The sequence below is a fragment of the Myotis nattereri genome, assembly GCF_964212035.1.
Source record: "Myotis nattereri genome assembly, chromosome: 2".
Classification (NCBI taxonomy): Eukaryota; Metazoa; Chordata; class Mammalia; order Chiroptera; family Vespertilionidae; genus Myotis; species Myotis nattereri.
The window spans coordinates 183,553,509-183,561,041 of record NC_138076.1 but is presented as its reverse complement, the minus strand read 5'-3'; the positions used below and the strand labels follow the sequence as shown (position 1 = coordinate 183,561,041).

At 41.9% G+C, this 7,533-nt stretch overlaps 1 pseudogene across 1 annotated transcript; it reads right to left on the bottom strand.

The window, feature by feature from the left end:
* Positions 1–5,366: 5,366 nt before the first annotated feature.
* LOC308513961 (large ribosomal subunit protein eL19-like) lies at positions 5,367–5,942 on the bottom strand (annotated as a pseudogene). Its single transcript has one exon. The product of its transcript is annotated as a large ribosomal subunit protein eL19-like (transcript).
* Positions 5,943–7,533: the final 1,591 nt, after the last annotated feature.

The following is a 7,533-nucleotide window of genomic DNA, read 5'->3' as shown; positions in this document are numbered from 1 at the left end:
TGGCTTGTCCTTTTTCCTTCTTTGCCTCCCATGTTTTCACTTTATTCTTACTTTGATGACATGTTTGACTCAATACTGACCAAATGTGAAATGCTGGCTGTTATTATTATGAAAGTCTAGCTTGGGACATAATTTTTGTACCTAATTACTGATATGTTAGGATCAAAGGTAAATGATCATAATTTTCTTTTATAAATAAAAATAAACACGAGACTACTTGGCTGAGAAGCTTTTCCAGACATTTTTAAAAGCTATCTGCACACAAGAAATGATTTTAGTACGGATATTGCATTCATAAGTGGGAAACTTTACCAAAAGGGCAGCTTCAGAATGTTTTCTTCATTTATTAGTGAACTGAAACCAATATTTAGAAATAATTCCTATTTGACAAAAAAAACTTGTTTATTCTCCTTGAGCCATTACTTATGCTACCATTCTCCCAGTCATCACCCCTCCCCTCTCCTAATGTCTTATCTTTACTGACCTACTTGTGCCACCGCTGTTTTTTTTTTTTAAAAAACATTTGTTTTATTTCAGGAGAAAATGTTTCATTTTTAAGATACTTGGTTAGTTACTTACACTAGAGTAAAGGGTATATAATAATCTGCAGGACACAAATAGAATTTTTTTTGGGGGGTGGGGAAGAATGTTTCCAGGTTTTCCTCCCAATTAAATGCAAAGCCATCAGCACCACTCATTGCAAATATGAAATCTAATCACTTAGCACATTATAAGAGCAAAAACAAGCTTCCCCATATTTCATAATTTGACTCACATTCTTCATATTTTATCCTCAATAATGTATGCATTTTCCAGCTGGCTGAGGCTGCAATCTTCTTGCATTTTGGACATTTGTCACTCTATTCAGCCAGGCAGGAGAAGCCCCCGTGAGGCAAGCTCTTCGCACTGCAGGCAGAGCATCTGTGAAGGAGTCACTGACATCTGATGATGCAAATTGCAGAAATGATCCAGGACAAATTATGAGCGTCTGGGTAGTGCCCAGAGATTTTGAGCTGAAATGACTTTGCCCTTGGAGCCTTGCGGATTTTGGTGAACTCTTGGGGCCACACGCTTTCCCGGGCGCAGCCTCCACAGGACTTTGCCTCACATCCTCTGTGTCAGTGATCATCCTGGCCAGCTGAGTGCCAATTTAGCCTTCCTGGGTCTGCAATGAAAAGGAAGTGGCTCGAGTTTTAGCCTACAAACCCGCAAGGCAATCGGAGCTCCCTTTGAAATGTAAAGCAGCCCTCTCTCAAGCACTGCTTAAGGCATCATCCAACTATCAAAGTCAAAGATGATTTGATAGACCCTTACAAATCCCCATAATCTACGGTAAGTAGTAGTAGCTAAGGCTTTGGCTCCGTGTTTGCACGTAGAGCAGAAGCAGGAGGATAATTTATCCAACTTTAGGGTAATGAAGTGTTAACAAAAACCACATGAAGCTATTATTACAACCACAGGCCACAGACTGCTAAGAGGGTGAACTCTCTAGAGATGTACCTCTTTTCAAGGAATCTTGCATCTCCACTTACCTGAAGGCATTTGCTAAACACAAGGTGATGCGGCTGAAGGGCCATGATTCATTAGTCCTAATGAACAATGCTGAGAGTATTGTCTCTAAAATATAACCCGCTGACATTGACATATATGTACTTTAACTCATTCGTCCCAACTTTATTAGGTACATATGTCTGCAGCAGACACAAATGAAACATTCCACAACTAGGCTCCAAGCCAAAAACTAATTTATTCTTTAATGTGCTAGTGATTACTCGGTGGTTCCTTGAGCAGAGATGACAGGTCTGAGCTAATGGAGTTGTGCTGTAAGTTAATATAAATCATGACAGAGCAATTAATTACAGAAACCACTGCAAATCCCTTTGTTAGTTTTCCCCATCACCAGAAGGATTTAATAATATTCATTTTGCTAAGTTCCAGTGACATTTACAAGTCCTAAACCAGTTTTAATCAAATCAATATCACTGGCTGCTAAATTTAGTTGTGCTTTGCTTGCAAGTCCTGGAATACATCGATACTAATGTTTCCTATCTCCTGTTCCAATGAGTCAAGCTGAATACCCATACTTGCTCTTCATTTGTTTACATTGAATAATTGGGATGGGAAAAAAAAGTTAAGACCCAGAGAACACTGGCTACCAGCAAGAATGAATTAGCAGGTAGAGGAGGAAATCCATAAATCAGTGATTACACATGCATCCTTGTATCTAATGTCCTTCATCAGTTTCCCCTAACTAGTCTTAAAAAAACAAAACAAAAAACAAACCCCCCAAAACACCACACTACTTCGCGATCACGGAATTAGATTCACATTCCTGTAGACTTTTTCAAGTGTGGCAGGTTAAAAAAAGCAAGATGAGACTTAGGCACTGAAGCAATATGCTTTTCATATCCAAAGAGCATAACACCCTTTCAAACACCAGCTCGGCGTAATCTCTGTGTGTTCTTTGTTCTTTTGACATCTATAGTTGACATTGCCTTTTAAAATTGAATAAGTGGAAATGAGTTGGCCGTACGGATGCAGAGACGCGAAATCATCTCTGTGAAGAATAATAAACAATTCTTAATCAGGAATTGATTGCATTATAGATTTTTGGAACAAAACAACCTGCTGTTCCTGATGGCAGTGTTGCTAGATCAATATCAAGCCCTTTTTTGTTTCCACTCCCCCCCCCCCCCCCCGGAAAAGCTCTATCTCTGGAAAGAGTACAGCTCCCGCAGCAATGTGCCTTGCACAGATTCAGTGGACTTTCTGGGCGTGTTTTACCTTTTACATTTGCTATGCTCCAGAGGTACTCAGCACTTTGGACTTTCTGCTGTGATCATTTCTGTTCCTCTTTACTTTCTTAGCAGATTGTAAGTGCCCGTAGGACAGGGACCTTGCTTTATCCGTTTTCCCTCTCTACCTTAGATACCTAGCAAAGATATTTTCACATGGTATTGCTCAATAAATGTTCAGTAGCCAGATGAACATATGCTACCCAGATGGGAGAGTGAGGAGGGTGTAAAACTCAAATTAGTTCATCAAATAACTTGCAAGAGCTGTGGAAGAATAGGTTGGATGCAGGAAAATGTTGTTAACCTCGGAGGGGTATTTTAGGCCTGAAGTTTATAATGAAAATCAACTTACGGAAGGCTAGCAAGGAAACCAGCCCTTTGGGGTAGCTTGATGACTGGGGTGTAAAAGCTGGTGGTATCTGAACTTTTGTTCATCCTTGTCTTATGCTTCTAGCCCTGGTAACTTTGAGGTGGTGCAAAGAAGCCTAAATTGAGAGTCAGGGTTTGAACCCCATGGGACTTCTGAGCTTTGTGACTTTACTAGGGGTGGGGAACGTTCTGGGTGCCCTTGTCATCATTTGGTCTGGCCCTGCCAAGGCATTAGGGGTGAATATACCAGGCTAGTTTTTAAGTTGATACTTTTGTATGGCCCATGAATAATGTTATAAATATCTAAATGGCCCTTGGCAGAAAAAAGTTTCCCCACCCCTGCTTTAGATGAACCCAGTTATGGCTTTTGACCTTAGGAAAGTCACTAATGCCTTTCTCAGATCCGATTTCCTCAACTTTATAGTAGGATAAGCAATGCCTATGTTCCACAGTTGTGAGGATTAACAGTTAGCATGGCCCTGGCAGCATGGCACAGTAGTTGAGTGTCAACCCTATGAACTAGGAGGTCACAGCTCAATTCCCTGTCAGGGCACATGCCTGGGTTGCAGGCTCGATCCCCAGTGTGGGGCGTGCAGGAGGCAGCTGATTGATGATTCTCTCTCATCATTGATGTTTCTATCTCTCTCTCCCTCTCTCTTCCTCTCTGAAATCAATAAAAATATTTTTAAAAAAGAGTTAGCATATATGAAACTGGCTGGCTGAGCCCCCCTCCCAGAAGGCCTGTGAAATGGCAGCCATGGCAAGAAGGAGATTGTTTAAACCTTTTTAAGCTGCAGGACACAAACGGAAGGGATGGACAAGTAACAGCTTCCTCTTCCTGTTATTTCCTGTTGTGGGAGTCTGACCTAGTGTGAGCCTTTCATTAGCTATAGGCTTGGTTTCCAACAAGGGGACCAAATTCCCTCTTTCTTTTTAAGGGAAAAATTAGTATAAATTGTATTACTTTCCATGTGTGTCAAGATCAAGAATTAGGAACATCATCTCATTCAGGAAAGCAGGATGGGAAGTTATTTTTCATATAACCAAGCCCTGGAGCCCCTCAAGTCCCCTTTCAAGATAGAATTTTTCAAAAATATATCTTAATGATTTTTTTAGAGAGAGGAAGGGAGAGGGATAGAGAGATAGAAACACTGATGAGAGAGAAACATCAGTCGCTGCCTCCTGCATGCCTCACACTGGGGATCGAGCCCGTAACCTGGGCATGTGCCCTGATGGGAAATCGAACTGTGACCTCCTGGTTCATGGTCTGATGTTCAACCTCTGAGCCACACAGGCTGGGGTATGCTAGAAATTTTAGAAGACTCTTTTCTTTGTTTACTTGAGACTGTATTCTGATATAATGGCTAAGGAGCTTACCTGTACCTTTAATTTTAGAAGGGAAATGAACTGTTATGAAAAATTATAATGTGTCTCTAATAAGCTTAAGTATATACTGTTCCCATGTAGAAGGAGCCATAATCAAGTTTGTAAATTTTATTTTCCAGCAAAATACAAGGCTTGGGGCAAAATGATTTCTACTAATATTACTACCACCACCATTTCTGCTACTATTACTGTTAGTATTGTTACTACTAGTACTGCTGCTGATGCTACCTACATTTATTGAGTACTTACTATGACTGTTGTAAAATTGTCTCATATATTCACCTATTTATCCTCACATCCACCCTCTGACATAGGAATCATTAGGGAAGCTGAGGCATGTTTTGAAAGTAGCAGGGCTGTGATTTGAATGTAAGCAGTTTGACTCCAGAGTCTGTGCTCTTAGTGAAAAAGGGTCCAAGGTCTTGAGTGTGGAAATCCAGGTTCCAAATGGAAACCTTTGCTTAAGTAGTGGGATAACCCTACAAATTCTTCCATTTCTTAGTGCCTCAGTGATTTCAATTGAAAACTGAGAATAAGAACTACTAACTTGAAAAGCTTTGGTTCTCTCATGTCACAGTGAAAATACAAGTAGAATTAGACCCCACTTGTTTCTTGCATCTCTGGAATCATGCTAAGGAGAATCTAAGCCATAACCAGGGTGGTATTTTTAAACCTCATCTTCATTTTTTCCTCCACACCTTTGCCATCCTGGCTGTGTCCCAGAGCATGGCTAGCTCATCCCTTCACTCATTTGGTTTTAAAGGCAGATGAAGTTTTGTTTCATGGAAGGACTAACCTATGTTACTGCCAAGGCCTCTATGTAAAGACAGGAGAGGGAGAACTTTGATTCTTGGTCTCTTCCTTCTTGGACAGAGCCTTGATGATTTCCCCCTTCTTGGCTGGGAGGGGTCTTCATAGTGCCTGTGTGCTTCCTTGATGTTAGAATTGTGGGCCTCAACTGGTCATTGGGGAGCTTTTTGCGAGCCTTGTCTGCCTTCAGCTTGTGGATGTGTTCCATGAGAATCTGCTTGTTTTTGAAAACGTTCTCCTTCATTTTCATGTACAGGCTGTGATCCACAGTGTGTCCCGTGAAGCCAGCACCGAATTCTCATCCTCCCCGTCCAGGCTGCCTCGTCGGGCATGTGGGCACTGGCAGCACTCCTTCACTTACCCATGCCAACCTGCCTGCCCTTTGGCAGGCCCAGGTGTTTTGCCAGCATCCAGCCTGGACAGTCACAGGCTCCTGGATGATCGACCTGTTTTGATCAGTTTCTGGAGCTGCTAACAGGAGTTGGCATTGCCTATTTCATTGGTCTCATTGGGGTCCAGCCAGACCTTCTTTTTGCCACAGTGAAGGGCACTGAAGGCGAGCCTCTTGGGAAGCCTGAGCATGCTCGTGGCTGCGGCTGCAGCGGTGAAAGAAAAGCTTGTAACATGGCTCTGGAATCTGCCCCCAAACTCATCCTTTAACTCGCGGGGAGGGCACTATCTTTGTTCTTCTCTCCGTCACTCTTTCCTTGACTACCCTTTGCCCCAATCGCTTTCCACACATCCTCCTAGTTCTTTTTCACAAAAGTTCCTGAACAAGCCCTGGCCAGTGTAACTCAGTGGTTAGAGTGTCGGCCCACACATTGAAGGGTCACGGGTTCCATTCCTGGTCAAGGGCATGTACCTGGGTTGCAGGTTCAATCCTGGGCTCCAGTTGGGGTGCATGTGGGAAACAACAAATAGATGTGTCACTCTCACAGCTCTCTCATTCTCTTTCTCCCTCCCTCTCTTTTTCCCTCCCTCCTTCCTTCTCTCTCTTCTTTCCTTCCACTCTTTCTAAATATCAATGGAAATAATATCCTTGGGTGAGGATTAACAAGCAAACAAAAAGAATACGTGAACAAGAAACTAGGCCTCTACGTTTGGGTGGGAGAGAGGGAGAAGCTAAGTGCACAAGTGAAAGCTTCCTGAACACGTGGTAGTGGGAGGTGGGCAGTGGACATTGACGGGGGGGCTGATTTTACCTCCTGGTCCCATGGAGGATAAAGAAAGTGGTTGATGAAGAAGCAGCAGTATGTATTAAAAGTTAAGGCTCAGGACTTATTATGTGTTTTTGATAAGCATGATTTCTTCTTTGCTCTGTGACACACTGTGCAGTTAAAGTGACAAGGATGTGGTCGGCAGTGATACCCGACTGGATTGTCATCTTCTTGAGGGTAGGATCTGTTCCTCCTCGTTTCTGTATCTATAAGGCCAAGTACAGTGTTGGCAGATAGCATTTGAAAGAATAAGTGAAGAAATATAGAAACTCGGAGACGGGCCTGCTGAATTTGAATTTTCATTCTAACAACTGACCTTTCCATTCCATGAAGTGAGCTATTTAGCAATTCGCTAGCATATGGATTATCTCTGTCTATGGCATCTATTCTTCCTCCATCTGTTGAGGAATTTCATCCCTTTTCAAAGTCACAGAGGCCTTTGGTATATTCTACACATGGTACAAACGGGACTTTATTTTATTTTTTTAAAGGATGTAACAATATCACCTAGATTTGGCAAACATAATAGAAAACTTAATTTGGAAATTGCTTCCTGTTTTTTTTTTTTTATTTTCCCTTTTGACAAATACATTTAATAGACAATATCAATCTGGTTTCCTAATGCACATAAAACCTAGCAGTATTCAATTTCTGGCTTGTTTGCTTTTATTCTTAAAGAATCTGAAGGGAGTTGACATTTTGTTTCATTCATTCACAGTCTCTTTTTTCATATCTAATGAACACACTCCACAACAATGGTCCTCAGATCTCCACCATCTGCAGGGGACGGCACACAGGTCATAGGCTAAGAACAACACCACATCAGTATTGAATAAAAAAGTGGAACTTCAAAGGCAGCGCTGGCCATGAGGTCTCTGCTTTCAAGACCTTGGAGCTCGCTCCTCCTGTTTATTTTTTTTGTTTGATTGGATGATAATGTAGTATGTCATTCCATG